Raw genomic sequence first — 25,435 nt, 5'->3', positions numbered from 1 at the left:
TTTGTACATTTTCGCACTTCATTTTCTACTACCTCAAACATTATGAATCCTGCATTAGAATGTAAGATATATGGGTTCTGGAGACTACTCTGAATAATTCAAATATCATTACCAAATGATGCATAGTAGGTATTTAAACTCCTATTGAATAGAACAATTTATTTACTTAGCTCAATATTTGAGAGATACTATTTTTCTAATATCTAAAATTTATCATATTCCCTTTTGTTCAAACAAGTGAATTCTTATGATACATTAATTTCTTCATCGGTATAAGTAAAAATAAAATGCTGTGCCTTCTGGAAAAGAGTCAGAAAAAAGTGTTCAAAGTTTTCTAAAAAGATTCCGCCATGGATATGGAAACCATAAATATTTATAAACCATAAATGATTATTGTTGTCCTAAAATGTTTTGTCTCAACTACACATTTTAGTTGGCTGTACTAGGCAACAAATGTTTACAGTGTTTCAGACATTGTGCTAGGGTTATAGAATTTCATGGGGTTATATATAAAATTGGACTGCTAACTGTTTCTGGCAAGCTTTACTAACTAGTGACTGGAAAAAGGGAGTCCATTATTAGAATTCTACTCCACACGGAAGTCTGCTTTTATGATACATGTGTGTGTTATTTTCCTGGCCTGCCAGCATGCCCAAGGCCTTTGTTTTTCAAAGAACTGTGAACTTTCTTTCAGTAGTGTATTAGGGCACAAGAGTCTATCTCAGAAATAGTAAACAAGCTTTTACCAAGTGTTGTATAATATAGAATTGAATAGAAAGAAAACTAATCTGTCATCGTGGATTCTGAAACCCATGGAGAAGGGACCATATCTAATTCTGTGTTGAGGACTCGCGTTTCAAATAAAAGAAAAAAAAAGCTGAAACAATTTTATTTCTAACTATTGGAGTTTCAAAAAAGGCTTTCACTAGAGACTAGTGGGAAGCCACATGTAGAAGTTTTGGTACTTCATTTTGTGTAATAAATATTCATTATAGTTTTCTGATTGTTTTAACCAATGCAATACTTCTCTTGTCAAATATAACAGTACTTAAAAGAAAACAAACACATGTGCTTTAAGGTTGATAACATTGACAATTAAACACTCACAAAGCTTATTTAAAACTCAATGCATTTTAAAATATTTGTACTGAATAATATGTACACATATTATACAACACACATAAAAGTTACTTTCGATAAAGATTTTTGTTCAAATTACATACTTAATAACTTTGCCTTTATATTATTATTGAAAAGACAAATTTTTTTATATATACATTTCTATGAATGTTTATTAATCATTCTATTCATTTACATTTCAAATGGTATCCCCCTTCCTGGTTACTCCTCCACAAACCCTCTATCCCTTCTCTGCTCTTCACCCTCCCCTTTGCCTCTATGAGGGTGCTTCTCCTCCCACTCACTTCAGTCTCACAGCTCCAGTATCCCCCTTCACAGGGGCATGGAGCCTTCACAGGACCAAGTGACTCCCCTCCCATTGACGTCAGATAAGGCCATCCTCTGCTACATATGAATCTGGAGCCATGGCTCCCTCCATATATAATCTTTTCACTGAATTTTTGATATATTATAAACTGGTTGTGGTTTCCTTTCTATCAACTCCTCCCAGATCATTCCTACCTCTCCAAAACTCCACACCCTTTCTATAGAAAATAAATGCAAGCAAGCAAGCAAACAAACAAACAACAACAGCAACCGAAACTGAACAAACCAAGATATCAAACCAAACCAATAAAGAAAAATTACAAGAAATCTTTCGTTCTTTTATCCTTCCTTCCTTCCTTCCTTCCTTCCTTCCTTCCTTCCTTCCTTTCTTTCTTTTTTCTTTTTTTCTTTCTTTCTTTCCTTTTTTCTCTCTTTCTCTCTATCTCTCTGTTTTTCTCTCTCTTTCTCTCCCTGTCTCTGCCTCTCTCTTTCTCTTCCTGTCTGTCTGTCTGTCTGTCTGTCTGTCTGTCTGTCTCTCTCTCTCTCTCTCTCTCTCTCTCTCACACACACACACACACACACACACAAACACAAACACAATAAAACAAAACCCATTAAACACAAAATCAGAAAACAAAATATGCAAGCAAAAGATCATTAAGAAAGAACGAAAATGACATAAAAGGCCATATGAGACAAATATTTCTACAAAAATACCATTCAGTTTCTTTTTTGTTGGCCATCAAAACTTCATTAAGTGTGGTTTATATGTCTATCGAGACTCTATGGAGGCAACTAATTTTTCCATTCAAGTGTTGCCAATTGCAGATAACTTCCTGGTTAGGGATCAAAGTAATATCCACTGCTCCATTCAACCTCTCAGTGCTTTTGAAATGCTTAGTATTATCGTAATGTGCTCATACATGATAATTTGCTTATGATATCATCTATTGATGTACACTAATTTGTTCCAGCTCTAGTCATTTTAAAATTTCTCTTTTGATGGGCCTGTTGCATGCCAGTAATGTTACATCCCAGTACTTGGGAGGTTGGTATTTCAAATTCAAGGTGTTTTAGATGCCACAATCACAGTCACATAACATGATTCCTAGAAAGATAGAACATTTACAATAACCACAATTGAGTGAAACTTTACACAGGAGGTAGGGTCTTCAAAACAGACAAAGAAAAAAAACAGTTAAAAAGTATCTGTAATGAAATCTCACATAGAAACATGTTGCAAGGGTAGACCTCAAAACAATATGTGAGCTAAGTCAAACAAGAAGGACATTTATTCTACCATTGCATTTGTATGAAATTTGGCTAGGGAAACAGAATTGACAGCACAAAAAAGCAGACCAGGTGCCATTTGTGGCCAGTAATAGGGCTAAGAATTTTCTTTTGCAAAGAAGAAAATTGCAAGGGAACTTTGGAGAATCAGAAAATATATCCTGTACCTTAGCAGAATAATGATTGCATTTGTGTAAATACATGTCAAAATTGATAGAAACTCAAAGTTAAATAGCTACATGCAAATTATACACAATAAAAAACATACAGCAGGCATCCTGTAAGACAAAGGTTTGATTTTTAGGGAAAAATGTCTTAAATATATCTTCTTGGTTTTCTTAAGAATACAAGCATTTTAAGGACCTAAAACAATGCAAGTTATCCATAGAGTCCAGCTGCTTTCATTCTAGAGAACTGAGGTTAGAGAAGCTGTCTTGAAACCTGTCAGACTTCAATCAAATCCTTACAGGTCAGCTGGCTCAGGATCTAATATTGTTAGTCTTTCAAAATTCTAGCTGTATGTAAATGATATTAAATGAATACCTTTTTTTTGTGAAAGGTAGTACATCTTTCTACCACCAAAAGGCAAATTATTTATATTTTGGCATATTCCTCAATTTTTTAATGCATTTTTACATATCCCAGATAATATGGTAAGTGCTATTTTATAAGTACATTTTCACTCAATATTAAATCATTAGCATTTTTCTGTCATTAAACATTCCATAAACATCACTTTAATAACTAGATAATAACTCATCATATGCCTGTACCATAATTAACTAACACATTTTTAATGATGTTTAATTATTTTTTTAAACAGCAGATACATTGCCTGGCACTTTGAAAGTTCTCCAAGTTTTTTTTTCTGCTGAACAAATTGCCATAAACAATATTATGAAGAATATCCTTGAGTCCCAACCTTTGTATTTTGTGAAAACCCTAAAGAAAATTTTCCAGAACTCAAATTTCTGTGAGGAATGCAGGAAAAATGCTAACGATGGTTAATTGACTTGTCAGACGCTTTGATCTTGGAAGAAACAAAAATGTTGCTCTTTATGGTTTCCCAATGTTAGCGCAGGCAATCTGAAATAATTGAACATGATACTGGGGGTTATACATGTTTAACTACTTCTGTTAAAGTGTACATGAATAATTAGCTAAAGGTAAATATTAGGCAGTTGCTTTCTTTTAAAAATAACCTTATGATAATCCCGAGAGAGCATGGTGCCAGATTGCTTTAACTCCTGTAAATTTCTCTAAACCCAATTTCTTTATTCAAGATACTTACTTATACTGGCTAGTTTTGTGTCAGCTTGACCCAAGCTAGAATCATCAGAGAGGAGGAAACATCAATTGAGAAAATGCCTGCATAAGATCAGAGCTGTAGGAAAGCCTGTAGGACTTTTTTTAAAAAATAATAGTGATTGGTAGGGGAGAGGTTCACTATGGGAAATGCCATCATTGGGATGCTGGTCTTAGTTTCTATTGGAAAGCAGTCTGTGCAAGCCATGAGGAGCAACACTTCTCCATGGCTGCTGTATCAGCTCCTGACTTGTGGTTCCTGTCCTGCTTGACTTCCTGTACTGACTTCCTTTATGGATATGGAAACATAAATGTTATAAATCCTTTACTCCCCAGGTTGCTTTGCTCATGGTGCTTCATCCAAGCAATAGGAAACCTAACTAAGGCTGACGTTTATCTATATTATAGTCTCTAAAACTCTGTTTTGTCATTTCTGTCATTTTGTCATTTTCCATCCAGTTATGTCTTTGGGAAAAATCACTGCTACTCTAAGTCTTACTGCATAGCAAATAGCACAAAACTTAGTTGGCCCAAACAAACTTATCTTTTGAATGTTCTGTTTTATTTTCTCAGTGCTGTAACCTGCCGGGAACCTGCAGTCTCTTGCATTCCTTCTACTGTGCATGTGTTTCTCTATGTCAGATTCTCTGATTGCCTAGGGGACAGAACCTGGGGCAGGCAAATGTGGATCCATATGGGTCAAGCCTAGAGAAAGTCATGGGTGCTGGCTTCTGTTTCGGCCTCTCCTGACAAAGAATTGAAATTGTATTAAGTGAGGAGAAAGTGTCTGAACATGTCCTGACACAATCTGGGTCTTCACTCTATGTAAAAAGAATGTTCAATGTCTACTGACACAGATGTGGGACTTCTTTCAATACAGAGTTTTAAATAAGCTGTTTGGCATAAATGTATCTGGCTATTCCTTTTTAATTTATCTTGATTTATTAATACACTGACTGAAATATTACCTTTCTATGTCATCAGTGCTGACCTTGAATTTGCTGCAATCCTTCTACCTCAAGCCTTTAAGTTCTGAGATTACAGGCATATGCTACCATTCCCACATTGTGATTTATTTTTAAACTGTTTACTTCTTGGGAACAAATTTCATACACATGTATTAACTGGTGAGTTAATTATGTAATTACCTTTGTTAACTCATACTCAAGCCTTAAGTCCATACCTGTATAACCAGTTGAACACATTCATATGAAGTCCTATGGTTTAACTATCCTCTGCATCAAGTCAGTGTGCCATACTCGCAGGCTAGATTTTACAAAGCATAAATAAAACGAACTGACAGATTCTAGCAAGTTAGAAACAGTATCTCACATTTCATCTGTATCAAATCCTGGGAAGAAATATTTATTGTTTTATTCTATGTGAATAAAATTCAACAATGAGTTTTAGATTTTTATACAGATTTTTAAAACCCAAGAGTTAAACGCAAAACAGGTTTACAGCTTCCTTCCAAAACCCTAATTAAAGATGTCTTACTGCTATTATATTAATATTCAGATATGTTACAAGATCATATATATGATATCACAAGACAGTAGATAAACCTGTGATAACTTGAAACAAAGTTAGGACCTTTAAGACCAATCAATCCAGTTCTCCAATTCTACAGATGAATTTCTAATCATCACCAATGAGGTGAAAGAAAATATAAAATGGCTAGTCAAAAATCTCAGCAAAATCCTCTGGTAACTGCCCATTTTCTTGACTCCATTGCTATGCAGTTCATGGGGCACACCAAATCTCCTGTCTGAGTAGGTTCAAGGGTTCTGGGAAAACTGTTGTCACTCAGACCATCTTACTTGACAGTCCTGGGCACTGAGGTCACTGACCCAGCATAAGGAAAGCTGGCCCAACAACAGTGGCAAGCTGTACATTTGACATACTTTACCCTCTTCCACAGGTTCATTTCTGTTTGGATTCACAATGGCTTCATTTTCAACTACATGAGAAATTCATGTGGCCTTTGGAGATCTTCAGGACTCAAGGTAAAAGACACCTGTAAAATTTTGACATTAGAAACAAAGCAAAGGAATGCTGTGGCCTGTGTTTGGCAATTTGTTGACAATTCTGACTTTTATATTGACTACAAATAAAATAAAATGCATAGATATTCAAGAATTATTTTTAAAAGCTCTAGTTATATGTGTATTATGGAACATATATTTTATTTTTTCAAAAGATTTATTTTGTCTTTCTCATTCCTTTATTTATTTCTGTTTCTCCAGTTCTTTTTCCACCCTGAAATCTTTCTGACTTGGTCATTTCACACAAACACACACACTCACAAACACCCACACATACAGACACACAAACATACACACAGACATATATATATATATATGTATATATATATATATATATATATACAGAGACACACACAAATGTACACAGACAAATATACATATTCACACACACATATGTATACAAAGACACCCACAAACATACACACATATACACATACACAGGTAAAAACACATACACAGGAACACAAATTCTCACACACAGAACATACAAAGAGACACACATACAAACAGATGCACAAACACACATATACATAGAAATACAGTCATATATACACAGAGACACACACATACACAGAAAAAAGACACACACATATAGCATAAAAAGAAACACAGACAGACAGACATGGGAATAAAAAGACACATACAACCAAGCATACATCGACATGCACAAAGACATACATACATACTCACATACATATTCTCACATATATATATACAGATATATAGATACACACACACACACACACACACACACACACATACAAAACACTCAGTCTCAAGCACACACAGGACCACATACAGACATGCACACAGAGACCCACAGGCCCACATACAAACACAGACACACGGACATGTGGACATGCACACACGGGAACACACACAGGCATACAAACAGACACACATATATTCACAGACACACAAATACACATATACAGACACACATTCACATACACAGGAACACTCACATGCACACACACATACACAAGGCATAGACATAAACACATAGGAATACACAGAAAGACAAATGTCCACAGACACATGAATACCCATTTGCATACACACACAACCGCATAACTACATGCATTTACACACATACACACACAGAGGCACATGAGTGGACCAGAAATGTTTATCAAGATGTGAACAGTAGTAAAATATTACTATGGACTCTGATAGAATGACATTGTTGCAAGCAGCAATTAATCCATTTTACCAACATAAAAATATTTTTGGTAAATGGAATAGCCAACTTTGAGTCCCATCAGCTCAAATCAGACTTGAATGGCTGAAGGAAATACTAAATCAATAAATGTTATTTGTTATACATTTACTTTAAATTTTTATTCTTTCACCTCTCATACAATTCATCCCAACTGAAATGGTGCTTCAGTCCCCTCTTCTCTGGATACCTATCCCCCATTATCCCCCACAAAAAATAAAGAGAGAGAGAGAGAGAGAGAGAGAGAGAGAGAGAGAGAGAAAAGACCTCCCATGGACATCAACCAAGCTTGGAATAACAAAGTACAATAGGATCAGGCACAAAACTGCACATCAAGGCCAGACAAAGCAATCTAGCAGAAGCACAAGGATCTTAAAAGCAGGCAAAAGAGTCTGCATTCCCACTGTCAGAAATCCCCTCCTCAAAACAAGCCAGCATTCATAACATATATGCCATGGACCTAGCATGCTTCTTGATTACTTATATTATCTGTGATCCCTCATGAGCCATGCTTAATTTATTTGTATTTGCACTTCCCATGGAATGCCCTGGTGCTTCCAAGCCCTTGACTGGCTGAAGGAAATGCTAAAGCAAGTATTGAGTTTTGAGGGAAGGAACCTGATAAAGGATGAAGACCTCTAACCTGGGCTCTTTCTCTTCACGTTTGCCCATGGGTTTCTGTATTCCTTCCCATCAGCCACAAGAGGTGAAAGAGGCAGCCACTTTGATCAAAACTGGACTAGGTTATAATCCATGTGTATAGCAGAACATCACTAGGAATCATTTTATTGATTCTTTTTTTTCTTTTTTATGTCCAGCCATGTTTTTTTTCTACTCTAAGTCTTTAGGCTATCTAGACTCTAGTTCCTGGTCATCAAGGCAGTGTCACTCATGGACTCCCTATTGTGGCATAAGCCTCAAATTAGACGAGTCATTGGTTGACCATTCCCATAAGTTCTGTACCACCAGGGCCCTAGTACATTTTGCAGGTGGTATAGATTCTGTGGCTAGGTTGATGTCTCAGTCTCATTGCTGGGAAACTTGCCTGGTTAGAGAAGAAAGCCGGTTCAGATTCTTTTTGCTCCGTTACTGGGGACATTAGCTGGGGTCAACTTCATGGATGCCTTGGAGTTTTCATTGCCCTAGGTTTCTAGCTTGTCCCAGAGATTTCCCCCACCCCTGGTTCTCGGTGTCTCACCCAAAATTCTCTTCCTCTGTCCTCTTGCAACTTGATACCTTCTGTTCCTATACCCCATACAGTCCCTACCCAAAGTGCACACACGATGTCTATCCCATTTTCCCTCCTCAGTAAGATTCAAGTAACCCCTCCTTGTTACTTACCTTCTTTGACTCTGTAGATTATACCATAGCTATGATTTACTTAACAGGCAATATCCAATTATAAGCGACTACATACTGTTTGTCTTTCTGTATCTAGGTACTTCACTCAGAATAATCTATTCTAATGCCATTCATTTGCCTTCAGAGTTTTTTTAAAAAAAATTATATTTTTCTTGGATATTTTGTGTACTTATATTTCAAATGTTTTCTGCCTCCCCCCATCTCCCATATGCCCTCCTTTCCTCTGTCTCTATAGGATGCTCCCATTCCCACCTACCCTCTCCAACCTAAACACCCTGGCATTACCCTATACTTCGGAAATTAGCCTTCAAAGGACCAACGGCTTTCCCTCCCCTTGATGTTGGACAAGGTCATCCTCAGTCACATATGTGAATGGAGTCATGGGTCAATGTGTACTCATTGGTTGGAGGTTTAATCCTTAGGACCTCTGGAGGGTTTGGTTAGTTGATATTGTTGTTTTCCCTATGGTGTTACAAAGCCCTTCTACTCAGTCTTTTCTCTAACTCCTCCATTGGGGTGCTCTTGTTCAGTCTAATGGTTAGCTGCAAGTATCCTCATTTGTATCAGTATGGCTCTGGCAGAGCCTCTCAGGAGACACACTCATATCTGGCTCTGGTCAGCAAGCACTTCTTGGCACCAGCAATAGTGACTGGGTTTGGTGGCTGCATATGGGATGGATCCCTAGGTGGGACAGTCTCTCAATGACCTTTTCTTCAGTCCCTGCTCCACTCTTTGTCCCTGTATTTCCGACCATGAATATTTTGTTCTCCCTTCTAAGAAAGAAGAAACATCCACACCTTGGTCTTCCTTCTTCATGGGATTCAAATTATCTGTGAATTTTTTTCTTAGGTATTCCAAGCATTTGGGCTAAAATCTACTTATCAGTGACAATTGTGTGTTTTTTGTGTGACTAGGTTACCTCACTCAGATGTTATTTGTCATAAGAATCCATGTAGTCATTGTTTTTGAATGGCTGAGTAGTACTCCATTGTGTAAGTGTATATTTTCTGTATCAATTCATCTTTTGAGGGACATCTGGGTTTTTTCCAGCTTCTGGCTATTATAAATAAGGTTGCTGTGAACATAGTGGAGAATATGTCCTTGTTATATGTTGGAGCATCTTTTGGGTATATGCCAAGGAGTGCTGTAGCTGGGTTCTCAGGTAGTATGTCCAATTTTCAGAGGAACCCCCAGACTTATTTCCAGAGTGGTTGTACCAGTTTGCAATCTCACCAACGATGGAGGAATATTCCTATTTCTCCACATCCTCTCCAGCATCTGCTGTCACCTGAGTTTCTGATCTTAGCCATTCTGACTACTTTGAGGTAGAATTTCAAGGTAGTTTTGATTTGCATATCCCTGATGACTAAGGATGTTGAACATTCCTTTGAGTGCTTCTCAGTCAGTCGGTATTCTTCAGTTGAGAATCTTTATTTAGCCCTGTTCTCCATTTAATGGAATTATTTAAATCTCTGGAATCTAACTTCTTGAGTTCTTTGTATACATTAGATATTAGCCCTCTATCGAATGTAGGATCTTTTTCCAATCTTTTGGTTGCCAATTTGTAATATTGAAAGTGTCCTTTGCCTTAGAGAAGTTTTGCAATTTTATGAGGTCTGATTTCTTGATTCGTGATGTTAGAGCATAAGCCATTGGTGTTCTGTTCAAGAAATCTTCCCCTTTGCCTATGAGTTCGAGAATCTTCCCCACTTTATTTTGCTCTAATTTCACTTTATCTGGTTTTATGCGGAGGCCTTTGATCCACTTGGACTTGAGCTTTGTACAAGGAGGTAAGAATGGATTGGTTTGCATTCTTCTACATACTGACTTCCAGTTGAACCAACACCATTGTTGAAAATGCTGTCTCTTTTCCATTGGATAGTTTTAGCTCCTTTGTCTAAGATCAAGTGACTGTAGGTGTGTCAGTTCATTTCTGGGTCTTCAATTTTATTCCAATGATCTACCTGCCTGTCTTTGTACCAATATCATACAGTTTTTATCATGATTGTTCTATAATACAGTTTGAGGTCAGGGATAGTGATTCCCCCAGAACTTATTTTATCGTTGAGAATATTTTTTGCTATCTTGGGTTTTTTTTATTTTCCAAATGAATTTGCAAATTGTTCTTTCTAATTCTATGAAGAATTGAGTTGCAATTTTGATGGGGATTGAATTGAATCTGTAGATTGCTTTCAGCAAGATGGCCATTTTTACTTTGTTAATCATGAGCATGGTAGATCTTTCCATCTTCTGAGATCTTCTTCAGAGATTTGAAGTTCTTGGCATACACATCTTTCACTTGCTTGGTTAGAGGCACACCAAGGTATTTTATATTATTTTGTGACTATTATGAAGGGTGTCATTTCCCGAATTTCTTTCTCAGACTGTTTATCCTTTGAGTAGAGGAAGGCTACTGATTTGTTTGAGTTAATTGAATACCCAGCCACTTTGCTGAAGTTGTTTATCAGAGTTAGGAGTTCTCTGGTAGAATTTTGGGGGTTGCTTAAGTATACTATTATATCATCTGCAAATAGTGATATTTTGACTTCTTTTTCGATTTGTATCTTTGACCTCTTTTTGTTGTCTGAATGCTCTGACTAGGACTCTAAGTACTATAATGAATAGGTAGGGAGAGAGTGGGCAGCTTTGTCCTGGACTTCTTGGATGTTTTGTATTAGGAACTTTTGTTTTACAATTTCTTTTGACAGTTGTGTCAATGTTTTCTAAGGTATCTTCTGTCCCTGAGATTCTCTTTTCTGTCTCTTGTATTCTGTTGGTGATGCGTGTGTCTATAACTCTTGATATCTTTCCAAGGCGTTCTGTCTCCAGGGTTGTCTCCCTTTGTGATTTCTTTATTGTTTCTTTTTCCATTTTCAGATACTGGATGGTTTTGTTCAATTCCTTCATCCGTTTTGTTATATCTTTCTGTAATTCTTTGAGGGGTTTTTATGTTTTCTCTTTAAAGGCTTCTGCTTGTTTACCTGTGTTCTCCTGTCTTTATTTAAGGGAATTATTTATGTCCTTCTTAAAGTCCTCTTTCATCATCATGAGATGTGATTTGTAAATCCAAATCTTGCCTTTCTTGTATGGTAGGATATACAATATTTCCTGTGTTGGGAGAACTGAGTTCTGATGATGACAAGTAGTTTTGGTTTCTGTTCCTTAGGTTCCTGCACTAGCCTCTCACTATCTGGCTATCTCTGATGTTAGTTTGTCTTGCTGTCTTTGACTGGAGGTTGTATTTCCTGTGGGCCTGTGAGACTGTGATCTTTGGACTGGGAGTGCTCCTGTCAGCCCAGCTCTCTGTTGGCAGATTTTAGGTCCAAGATCTGTGGGACTGCCTCTTCTCTGGTTGTAGATGGAGATAGTAATGGTCCTGTTCTAGGCTGCCCTGTGGTTCCTGTTCACCATGTGCTCCCAGGGTGTCTCTCCTAGCAAGTCAATGGGGAGAAAGAGGGGAAAAATTGGGGTCTTTCTTGTGGGCTATGGTCTTAGGAGGGAGACTGCTCCTGGCATACCAACTCTCTGTGAACAGGTTTTGTGTCTGTGTCAAGGACTGTGGAACAGTCCTAGTTCTGGGTGCAGATGGAAACTGGAAGGGCCCTGTGCCAGTCTACCCTGCGGCCTCCAAGCCCTGTGCACTCCCATTGGGTCTAACCTTAGACAGTCAATGGGGAGACAGTGCCTGCATATTTCCCGATTTCATTGTTTTTAATAGCTGAGTAATACTCCATTGTGTAAATGTACCACAATTCCTTTATCCTTACTTGAGTTGAGGGACATAGAGCTTCTTCCCAGGTTTTAGCCATAACAAATAAAGTTGTTAGTCACATAGTTGGACAAGTGTCCTTCTCGTATGGTAGAGCTTCTTTTGAGTATATTTGCAGCAAAATGGTACAGCTGGGTATTGAGGTAGATATATTCCCAGTTTTCCAAGAAACCACTAAATTGATTTCCAACGTGTCATTACAAGTTTGCACAGTGAGGAATATTCCCCTTGCTCCACATCTTCCTCACCATAAGCAGTTGCTTATATATTTGATATTAGCCATTCTGAGGGGCATAAGATGAAATCTTGGAGTCATTTTGATTTGCCTTTCTCTGATGATTAGGAATGTTGAACATTTCTTTAAGTGTTTCTTGGCCTTTAGAGATTTTTCTGTTGAGAATTATCTCTTTAGAGTTATACTATCTTTAATTAAATTTTTGTTTAATGTGTGTGTGTGTGTGTGTGTGTGTGTGTGTGTGTGTGTGTGTGTGGCATAGGGTTGGTGAAGTTTTTTTCCCATTCTGTAGGCTGATGTTTCATTTTTTAAATAATGTCTTTTGCCTTGCAGAAGCTTTTCATGAGGTCTCATTTAGTAAGTGTTTAACTTTTCTTGTCCTTTTTAAAGAGATTTCTTCAACTCCTCTTTAAGGACTGCTATCTTCTTTATGAAGTTGATTTTAAAGTCTTTTTCTTGTGCTTAAGCTGTATGGAAATATTCAACTTTAGTTGTCTGACTGCTGGGTTCCAGAGAAATATTGATTTGGCTATTGTTTATTGTGTTCTTATGCTGACATTTAGGCAACTGGGTTTGGAGTGATTACAGGTTTCGGTGCCCATTTCTGTGTTTGTCATTGTTGGATGGGTATTTTGTTCCTTGGTTTCTTTTTCCGCTTCTGATTTTCTGGCCAAGCACATGACTTGTGGTTGAGCATGGGGTCTCCACCTTAGTTGAAGGCTGCGACATAACAATGAGGAACATAAACATTAGGGAAAGTGTGGAGGGAATCCCAAGTATGAGAGAGTTCTACTGGTGGATGACCTACATGGACTTCTGGCAATTTTCTTACTCTCTTGTTGCACACTTGTAAGGAAATAGTATGTAGATCATTTTTAACCCTGGTTCATTTTTACTCAGGTGAAATTTTTTATAATTACTTTTATATTTCATATTTAGTTTTATGTTTCTACACCTAGGGCAATGCCAATAACCATATATTTACTGATGGTAACTATTTGTATTGGGTAAGTCAGGTACATAATTTTTGATAAATATTTTTTCTTTCCTGTAATAATCATCAATGTCCTTATTTTGCCTATAACTTTGTGGAATATTCTGAAAACACTTATTAGGAAAATTTATGATTGTTTTCCAAATTTTTTTCTCACTTAAGATTGACTTTTATAAATTGCTTCATATTTTAAAGTACTTAATTCAAAAGTATATATACCTTTTATATGTAAAATTTTCTGGAAATACTTGAAAATGACTGAAATCTTATGCATTCATTTCTTCTGTCTTGCTTCTTCTAAACCTTCACCTGAGGTTCAGATGTCTATACACCTCATTCATGTTCATTTGTAAATGTTATTTTTGATTTGAGATTAAAATATGCAAAAATAGTACAAAAATAATGTTAATATATTTGACAATAGGAAATCATTGATAAATCATTTGGAAATTGATATAGTGTTGCCATCTTCCAAACATTTTGGGAAAGAATGACAAAATTATGGTCAACTGAATGAGAAAAATTAGAAAACATGTTAGAGGAAGACTTCATGAAAACTGGATGTACAAACAACATATTAGGTAAGGAAGAATAGAAAATTAGTTTATGAAATCTAAAATAACAGTAACTATATTCTTCTCTCAATGAATATTATTTAAAAATTCTTCTGTTATACACAGTCATTTCTATAACTTACTGCACTACTGCACTACACTTTATCCAACAATTAATTTTCTGACATGAAAACTTCCAGAATAAATATATTAATATTAAAGCCCAGGGCTGTTTTGTATAGAAAACTCTCCATGTGAAATAAAAATTGGAGATTGAGCATAAGACTCAGTGCTAATATATTTGATAAACATTCAGGAAACACTGAGTTCTATATACGTAAAAACAAAATGCTTAAAGAGAAAATAATTTAGCTAGTATCCTTTAAAATGAAACACCACAACTTTTATCACACTATCCTCTTTCTATGAATATTTTTGTTTATCTGAAAATCTTCCAAATACTAAGCTGAACTTGTTGCTTTTCAAAGATGACATTGTTTTATAATCATTTTTAATCATTTAATCACACTTAAATAAAAATATGTGAGCTAAAATTCATTCAATATCCTTAGATATTCATCGGTTGGTACTTGTGATGATTTTAGAATTAATTTCTTTGTTTTATCATGTATTCCATCAAATAGATTTCGAAATGCTTAACTATGATTATTAAATGGATATCCAGGCAATGGAGAGGTGGCACAGTGCTTAGGGGCCCTAGTTGTTTTATCATAAATCTCAGGCTCCATTCTTAGCACCCAGAAGCTCCCAACTTCCTGTATCTTCTATAAAAAGACTTCTGATATTGTCTTGTGGCCTCTCTGAAACTGTACACACCAGGAACACATGAATAAGATAAAAATAAATAAATTTTGAAATATGATATTGAAGAAAAATAACTTTAAAATCTACCAATAAACTGTAGAATATATTATTTATTTTTTGTCTCCAACTCACACACACACACACACACACACACACACACACACACACAGATGCACTCATGGTGTAGAGGATGAGAAGTCAATTTCATTGAAAATATATTTCTAAAATAATGAATTCTGAATAGAGCAAAAGGAAGTATAAGCCTTCATTTTGTTCTAGCAATGGACAGAAGATGATAATAATGGGTGAGTTCTAATAGAACAGTTTGAATAAGGAACTTTAGCAGGTGAAATCATGTTTTCACATTGCCTTCAATATACATGAATAATGAATGTAGTAAAATACATACCAAATGTCTTCTCTCTGTGGGGGAAAAGATAGAAGCAAACTAGGGAGCAAAATGACTCTTCCAAGGTAGCTTTACTGCAATTTTCCTTTAAATTGTATTTCACAAATTTAAATCTATTTAAGATTAATTAAGCCTTTTCTTCTCATGTTACAAGAGTTCATTTAAAACACTAATATTTATGTTGATTAATATGAACTTTTTTGCTAATGCTTAAAATTCCTTTTTACTTGTAACAGTCTCTCAAATATTGTTTACCTTCTAATTTTTCATAATCTTTGATTTTTTTGAATTTTGATTCTGAAAGAAATTTAGAATTTCCATAATAATTTATTTGTACATTAGCTTAAAATATTTCGCCTAGAAAGTACAAATAATATAATCTCAAATTTCAGTCTTGTAAAAGATTGATTATGTAGAATATTTTATTATAATACAAAGAATGAGTTCTAATAGAACAATCTGAGTAAGTAACTTTAGCTAGTGAAATGTGTAATAATGTTTTCCATATTGCATTCAATATCCATGAATAGTAAATATAAGATATATACAAAATTTTAGAAACCTATTATTTATTAGAATATATTAACCATCTCAAAACTTTAATTTAAGAAATAATTGATATCATTTATAACTTTAGTATTACAGTCAACTAAATTTTATATCTTTATCGAATTATAGTATTAGAATTTTAGTAAGACAGTAATACTTCATTAGGTATTTACCAAAACTTGCTAATCATGCTTTAATTAAAATTGTTTTTGAGATGTTTTATTATTTTGTAGTCAATTCAATTCTATTTTGCATAATTTCATTATCAATTATTAAATCTGTTGAATGAGAAAATGTAAGGGGAAATTTATATCATGTTATGAGCTTAGAACGTTTTAATTCAATGTTCCTAGTTTTTAATTCTTATAGAAAAATATTGAGTCCAGTAAAACTATATATCATCCAAAATAATTATATACATAAGTTAATAAAAATGTGCTAGAAAATATATTCTACCCAGAAATACCACTGAAACACATACATATTACTTCTAGGGAAAGTGCTAAGGTTTCTGGTAAGATGAGCAATAGAGTTTAAGGTAGATATGGCTGGATCACTAAAACATATAATATACACTTTTATTAAAATGGATAAATTGACTATCATATAGTGTTAGTATTCTAGCAGGACCCTAGACACATTATATATTTTGTAAGTAATATTTTAATATGCTTATTTGATTGAAAATATGTAAGCATCTCAACAAACCTAGCAGTTGATATTTGAATTAGCAGTAGGTAGAGGAATGGATTGGCAGGTAAATTGTTCCAAATGCCTGCCCTACGTGATGAGGAAAGAAAAGAGAGGGAACGGAGGAAGTGAAATTATTCTTCCAATCTGGTCTTACTATAGTGAAAAGGCTGTGAGAAAAGGGTTAGAAAGCATTTTAGTGAACAGAAAAGTTCATCTGCAGAAAATTATAGCTTTCTCTTTTCTCCTCATGATATAGAAATAGTACCTGATTATGCAAGTAGGAAAAATTGCTCAATGATAGATAAAGTGGTAAATTATAGTTTACTTTTAAATCTACAAAAGTGAGTAGAATAAAAATAGCCTTTTCCCCAGTGAAGTAAAGAAAATTAAAATACAAGAAATGTACAATTAAATTAGAAACAAGACAAGTTAAATTCTAAACTAGGAGTGAATGGACATTTTTTTTTCTCATTACAAGAGTTGGAATTGGGTTCATCCTGAGTGAGGTAACCCAGACACAAAGGAATACACATGGTGTGTACTCACTGATAAGTGGATATTAGCCCAAAAGCTCAGAATGCAAATGGTACAACCCACAGACCATGTGGAGCTTTGGAGGAAGGAATACCAGGGTGTGGATGTTTCAGTCCTGCATTGAGGGGCGAATAGGATGATCTTGGGACATAAAGAGAGCGAGAGACCTGGCAAGGAGAGAGGAGGGGGAGCAAATAAGGGGACAGTATCAGGTACTGGAGGGGACAGGAGAGAGTTACCGAGAGTCAGGAAATGGAATAAGAATATGTAGCAGGGGGGATGAGGAATTGGGGATAGCCACTGGACGGTCCCAGACACCCAGGAAACGAGAGGCTCCCATGACCCAATGGAGATGATTTTAGCAGAGAAGGGGAGAGAGAAACTGTAGAGACCATCTCTTGTAGACAGTCATGGCTCCTGGTCAAGGGATTGGGGCCACACACCCATTTCAAAGTTTCTAACTTAGAGATGTTCTTGTCCAAAGGAAGAACAGGGACAAAAATTGAGCAGAGACTGAAGGAAGGGTCATCTGGAACTGCCCCACCTGGGGATCCATCCTGTCTGCAGACACCAAACATGACATTGTTGCCATTTGCCAAGAGGCACTTGATGACCAGAACCTGAAATGTGATACACATATTCAATGGAATTTATTTTTCATCCCTAAAACTGAAACTGAATAAAAAAAAAAGATGAATCTGGATATCATTATACTAAATGTGGTAACTTGGAATCAGAAAGTCAAATACCATATACATGTCCTGATATTGAAATATATATGAGGGTTTGATTATGCCCAGGGATTGGCACTATTAGGAGTATGGCTTGGAGAGACTGTGTCACTGTGGCATTAGGCTTTGAGAGAGCTTCCTCCTATCTGCCTGAGGATGCTATAGTGTCTTCATCTTTGTTTTCAGAACAAGATGAGGTACTCTCAGCTTCTCAAGTGCCATGCCTGCCTGAGTGGTGCCATATTTCTTGCTATGATAAGAGTGGATTGACTCTTAGAACATGTAAGCCAGCCCTGGTCAAATGCTGTCTTTTAGAAGAGTTGCTTTGGTCATGGTGTCTCTTCTCAGCAATGAAAATCCAAACTAAGTCATATGTTTTATATACACATATGTACATTCATATGCATGCATGAATGTATGTATGTATGTATGTATGTATGTATGTATGTATGTATGAATGAATGTATGTGAGTATGTATGTATGTACAGGAGTTTGGGATAGGTCATGAAACTGGAAACGGGAACCAAAAGTGGAAGAAGGTGTTAAGAAAGCAGGTAGGGCAAAAGATCTTGTGTGACTAGAAAATAGAAAAGAGGCTAGTGAGGCGGAGAGCTTAAGATGGCAGGAATGGATGAGAAGCAGGAGGATCGATAAATATAAGCTATGTTTGAAGATTGCATGATGTGTTTTATGTGCTAATTAAAATTTATTTTAAGAGAAAGGTGGAAGGGCCTAAATAATTTATTAAGTCCAGTTTATTTTTATTAAATAGATTTAATATAAAATTTATTACTGGGTCTGGAGAAATGGCTTAGTGGTTAAGACTACTGTCCTTAAGGAGGATGCAGATTTGGCTCCCAGGACCCATATGACACATCACTGCCATGTTCAACTCCCACCGCAAGGTATCCAACTCCCTCTTGAGACCTCTGTGGGTACAGGACACATACATGTGAGACACATAAAACAAATTGATTTAAAAATGAAATTGTGAGTATTTCTATGTTCCTTTTGCACACCTGTGATCTCATTGAGTCAATGTTTTCCACAACAATCTGAGGAGTCCTCTTGTCTCCATCAGTCAGTGAACACAGCACGCTATGCTTGTGGGCTTGTGAAAGTTGTTTGGCTGCTAATGAATCAGAACTAATTTCGGCTCTCCAGCCAGCGCTTCTCTCACTTTCACAGATTTTCTCCTGGTGATTTCTTATTCCCAATGCTATGCTTAGCCACATTGGAGCCTGAAGCAAAATGATACATGAACAACACTAATCCTGTCCTTATTTAAAATTTTGATATTTTGCTCACCATGGGTGTATTTGCATAAATTTTAATTTAAAAATCTGATTAAAATGTTATGTATCTTGATTACTGGATTTTTTTGTTCCCCCTCATATTTTGTGATCATGAAAGGACCTCATTCATCTTGCTCCCATCTTGGCTCTGATTACCCACATCAGACTCCATGGAATTCTAGTCTAAGAATATTCCAAATATTTCACATTCCAAATCATAACAGTGTGATGAATTAGTCCAGTCACCACTTCAAAACTCTACCTGTGCTGATGATTCCTGTGTTCAGATTTGGAGATAAAAATGGACATTCCATTCTTTGTATTTTTGTTATTGGAATAATTGACTATTTCTCCAATTTGGGGACATACTCATTTTTATTATAATATTGCCTTCAACAATCTAAAAATTTACATTTTATTAATGCCAAATCTTCAACCGGTTTCTACAAACAGAGGAATGATCTTGAGATACAGATTAGATCTACTGTTGTCACCTGATGAAAATGCATATTCACAAATTTTGTATCTCTAATGGAACTTTCTCCCAAAATGTGTTTTTAAAGAGGGAGTGACCGTGGGCTCAGGAAAAAAGTAATTATTGAGTGTAAAATGTGTTGAATGAATATTTGAAGAACACTGACACTTCCCAGAGTCCATAATATGTTGTATCCAGACATTCTAAGAGAAATGATGGCATGTTGTACTTCTTAACTTACCTGATCATTGCACACTCTCTTCCCTAACTTGTGTGTGTCAGTGGGAGGTAGTTAGTTGGGTTTTTGCATAGACTAACTGTCACAGCTTAATTGTCTCAAAGGTAATCTTTGGAATGTGGATCTCTAACAGACTAGTGAAGCTTGGGTTTTGCTTTATTGAAGTGTTTTTGAGCTGGCATGTAATTCAGTCTTTAATTACACTACCTTGCTCTTCAGTAATTGCTCGATAACCTCAAAGCCAAGCTAAGACTATTCTTGTGCATGAGAGAAATATTGAAAATTAATCAATTGTTTTTTTCAAGATTTAATGTATAAGAGTAGATTTTATTTTTCCGGTCAATAAGCACACATTTTCCAGTAGTTTACTTTTTAATTAACTCTTGGATAGCCATTAATCATTTAATGAAGATGTGTCTACTAATCCGTCATATTTGGCATAAGTGCCTGTTTATCCCTGTTGTCTCTGATACCTTTGACTTAGTTAATTCAAAGAAAGTTTGCAAACTGAAGAAGATGTCTTCCTTGCAATAACTATATTCCGGTACACACAACATACTTTTTCATATGAACATTTCAAGAAAACTGAAATCCTCAATTCTTCAAATTTTGCCTATCCACAGATACTCATAGAAATAATTATTTCCTAGTTACTGATTTGATCAGACACCCATGTGGTAAAAAATTTATATGGTGAAAAATGTATTCATGACAATAAATTTTAAATTTTAGTTAAATTTTAACAGAATGCGGTAATGATATTTTCACAATAAAAGGTTGAAACCTGAGTAAAATTTACACCATTGTCCTAAACTTCATTTTCATCTTCTTGTTTTAAATGTTCACACTTTTGATAGCCTGTCAAGGTGTGTAATGATACATCTCTGATAATCACAAAAGAAGCCTGCACAATTGGAGTGCTTATGCTTCTAAATGAGTCTGATGTGAGCCTCACATGTGTAGTCCATCCATTGTTTCAGCTGCATGCTTGGGCTGTAGTTTGATTAGAAAGGTATTCGTTCATCCTCAATAGCTTCTTTAGCAGAATTACTTCAGGAGTTTGGGTTTTTGAAATGAAAAAGGTAATTGTTGTTTATAAAATATTATGATGGCACAGTCTGTAGCAACTAAAAACATTCCAGTGTTTGCTGCAAGGCATGAGGAGACAGTGACACAGCTCATTTCCCCAGCTCAGCTCTCTTTGCTGCCGTGTAAAACACTTATTTCAAAGCACGCCACAGCTTAGAACTGTCGTGATCCCCATTAATATAAAATCATTGACCCCTGCTCCTGCTGGTGCGACTAAATTACATTCTGCTGCTCAGCAGCAGCCGCACATGGGGACAGCGCTTTTAGTCATCGCCAGGTGCCTTGATGCCAGCACAGCCCCTCCTAAGCCCAGGGTTTGCCTTTAATGAGGATTAGGCACCTTCAAAGATCTAGGAGGACCCACTCCCGGGATGGAAGTCTTTCTAATGGCATCTGTGCTTAGGGTAGGCAGTAATTTAGTGTCTCACAGGAGACTGGAGAGAGATCCATTCCTTGCCTCTAAGAAATTGTGAGAATGTGTGGTTTTGTGATTTATCGTCTCTCCCTCTTCCCTCACCAGAACAAATTCAAGAGCAATATGCTTACAAGTACATTTTTATTAAATGTAGAACTTGAGTGTGGTTAAAAAGCATCCTAAATTGTGGCAGGCGGGGAAGCTACTCTTTTATATCATGTTAGTTATGTGCTATTAACAAGGGAGAATTCATTCATAGTGCTAAACACGAAATTTACCATTTTATATAAGGTGGTGAAAAATCTTTCTAAAACTTTAGAGCTCCTACTTTGAGCATGATGTTTTCTGACTTCTATGGTCTTATTTTCCATCAGCCTCTGAGCCTGTAGGACTGGCCTTAAATGCATCACACTTGCCCTTCAAGGTAAAGATTTCAGGGTGTGAGACTGTCTGTAATGGGTCTGAGACTTTCAGGAACGCTGTCTGTATGGTGAGTGCAATCTTTCTCGTCTGGACAGTTACACAGTGAAACATAGCAAATAAAACCACCGCAACCTTAGGGAGGCAGACATCAATTCTCCCTTTTGCAGATTGCCTCAGAAATAAAACAAATATATATATATATATATATATATATATTTGAAATTCTTGTACACATGTGCCATCAAAATCAGTGTTATTATATGAAGGAATACGCATATATTCACATCGCCTGTGGTCTGCTTATATTAAGTTGTGCATATAGCAGGCTGTTAACAATTCTTCAGAAAATCCATTATCAGTAAAAAAAAATCTGTAGTTTTAAGTTTTATTTGTAGAAAAATGTGGAACTTTTTGTCTGGTATTTTGTCTATTTGTTTTTTTTTTTTTTTGGTAGTGAGAACTACTGACATTATACATCAATACTTAAGTTTCGGTGTTTAAAACAAGGTTTTGCAGTCCTTTAAGGTACATGACCAAAATCTGTCATCAGTGTATAGTGGGGCAGAGCGTACGCAATAATCTGTTGGTCACACAGGTTGTGTATAGAGGCAGTCTGAATTTTCTAGTCAATGATTCCTATCCAAAAAAAAAAAAAGGGAAAGAAAGAAAGAGAGAGAGAGAGAGAGAAATTACATTTTATGGCTGTAGGGAGTATCTACAGAGAGTTCTTAGGAAATGGTGAGGGGTTAAATGCATTACGTTATGTAATTCCAGAATGTATAAGTGTTGTTTGTTCATCAAATCCATTTTCAATACGACTCAGAAAAAAGCTAACAATAAATGAGATAAATGGATAAATCACAGTAGCATTCAGCTCTTTACTATAGAAATAAATAAAAGTGGTGTAAATAAGAATGATTTCTACCATATTCCTTACTTTTTTTATTCTGAAATTGTATTTTCCCTAAAGCTTAATTGGGTTTCATGAAATTCAATGTCTGGATGATCAATGTGCATTTGAAGGCTGATGCCCAGAGAGCTTTCTTTCCAGAAGGGTGTCCTAACCCCAGTCACACGTCTGCTAATTTGGCCTTTCTCTTAATCTCGGAAGAACTTGCAGAACAGAAGTGAAACTATGTGCATGCTAATGGCTGCACTCCACAAGCTCCCCTCTCCCCAAGAGTGTCTGGTGTGCAAAACTGAGCTGGAACAAAGATACACTAATTATTCCCCATTAATTTGTCTGCTTGAATGGTCCTAAATACCAGAGTGATTAATTAGCGCGAGGCAGCCGGGGCAGGATGTCACACCCTTCTCTGCATTTAAGTGTCATGAGGTTGTGCTCAAGTGTTGACAACAGCATATCTTTAATTTTCTCTGAGAAGGAAAGTTTAGTCAGTACAATTAATTTGAGCTTGGTTGGCTTGTAGGGCTAAACGGAACATGCGGAATGATATTTCTGCTGCATGGGCACTTTTGGTTCTGACTCCTTGGGGTAGAGTAAAACTTTTTTTGGAAACTGAGTTATTGAGCAGTGTATTTCTATAATTGTTTCAGATTTGACTTATTTACTTTTGTGCATTTTGCAGCGAAAATAAAGATCATAGAATAGCTAGAAAGTATTGTTCACAATAGGATGGGGCAGATTTTAAATGAATGCATAAGAGGCACAGGCAATGGACACCATTACAATTTGATTTACTTTTGATGGAGCATAATTTGTTTTCCTGAACTGAAAGGGACATGTGTGTTATCAAGAACAGGCTGAGATCACTTAAGGTATTATCCAGTTGATTAAAATCACACTTTCAAAAAGTTGCTCATTGTTTCTCATCATTTTAAGGACAGACTTTGATGATGAGATTTTCAAGCTTAATAAACAAGATTTTGGCTAGATTGGTTTTCTAACTGGTGACATATTTAAGTCACTTGTAAAAAAGAGTTACAGCATAATAGGTGGTGCTTAACATTTTTATTATATACCTTTACTTACATTTTTTTCCAAAGGGTTTTCTTAGAAAAATAATCTCCGTTTTAAAACTATTAACCACTTTAATCACTGCTTAGAGAAATGGATGAAATGAAGTTGTGGTTGCATATATATATATATATATATATATATATATATATATATATATATATATATATATATATATATAGAGAGAGAGAGAGAGAGAGTGGTAGTGGACTTTAATTGTTACCTTAGAGTTCTTTGGTGTTACTGAAAATTTTCATTAACTCATTTTGTTATGGTCATGCTTTCTGTTTAAAATCAGACTACGCCATTCACACCACACATGACTGTTCTATTAACGCTTTCACAGACTCCCTCCAGCTCTATACAAACCCAAAAGTCTCCTCAGCAGCAGGGATGTGTGCTCCGAGGGAGGGAAGATCTTACCCTTCTTGTCTATCCTGTATACCATCGTCACTACTTGTCACTGTTTCCCATGCACCATCACATGCCATTCTGTGCTCCACTAGCAGCCTATTCCATGACCTTATGTCGTTTTTCTCTGTCCACTGTTCGCAGTGTGTGTGTGTGTGTGTGTGTGTGTGTGTGTGTGTGTGTGTGTGCATGTGTAACTTACTGTGAAGACTTCTCACTAGAATGTTCCAATCTCTTACTGCTTCTCCTTGCCTCCACTCCCGTTTGGACCACTAATTCCTCCACAGGTTTTTAGAATGCACTCTTTACTGAATAGCGTGTTCAATATGACAAAGACCCAGGGCGACAATTCCAGTTTTAGTATCTATTTAATTTGTAACTTCAGGCAGAAGTTAAGTTCTCCATCCCTCATAAAAGTAAAAGACACCACTTACCACTTAAACTTGAACCTTCGACAAAAAATAGAATTGGGAATATTTATTCCATTCAAATCCATATGTAATCAAGAGGGTGAGCCTTCCCGTGGTCTAACAGTTTGTAACTGTAGATAAAGTAAATGTAATTATATTTTCATTGTGCTTTGTAGTCTACCAAAAATATTTGCCATATTCCCAGAAACCTAAAATACTTTTACTGACAAATATTTTGTTATTTTCTTCTAACCAAAAATTAAATCTAGAACTTTCAATGGTGATGCATCTCTTCATATCATAGAAATAATTTACTTCACTGAAATATCTCATTTCAATTCTGAGACGTGTGTGTGTGTGTGTGTGTGTGTGTGTGTGTGTGTGTTTGTGTGTGTAAAGGGAAAAACCACAAAAACTGTGCAGTGGTAAAACATAACCACCGTTCCACTATTTCCATATGCTTCTTTGCTAGTCTAAAGATGGAGTCCAGTTTCTCTCCTCTTGAATCATTATGAAATGTGCCAATTGCTTTTCCTTCAGCTATGTGATATCCTGGGATATCTACGATCAGGTCATTTCGAGCTTTGCAACTTCCCCCTGAATATCTGGGCATATTATACTTTCCAAAAGAAAGAACATGTTGAGGAATCTGAGTTCTACAAAAATGTCCCCTGGTCTTCTGCCTTAGCTCAGTACCTCATGGCTTCTATGTGTGTGTTTCCTGCTATGTTGAAACCTTC

This window comes from Rattus norvegicus, chromosome 5 (genome assembly GCF_021556685.1).
Source record: "Rattus norvegicus strain SHRSP/BbbUtx chromosome 5, alternate assembly SHRSP_T2T, whole genome shotgun sequence".
In the NCBI taxonomy this organism is placed as follows: domain Eukaryota; kingdom Metazoa; phylum Chordata; class Mammalia; order Rodentia; family Muridae; genus Rattus; species Rattus norvegicus.
Note: the sequence above shows the minus strand (reverse complement) of the source record.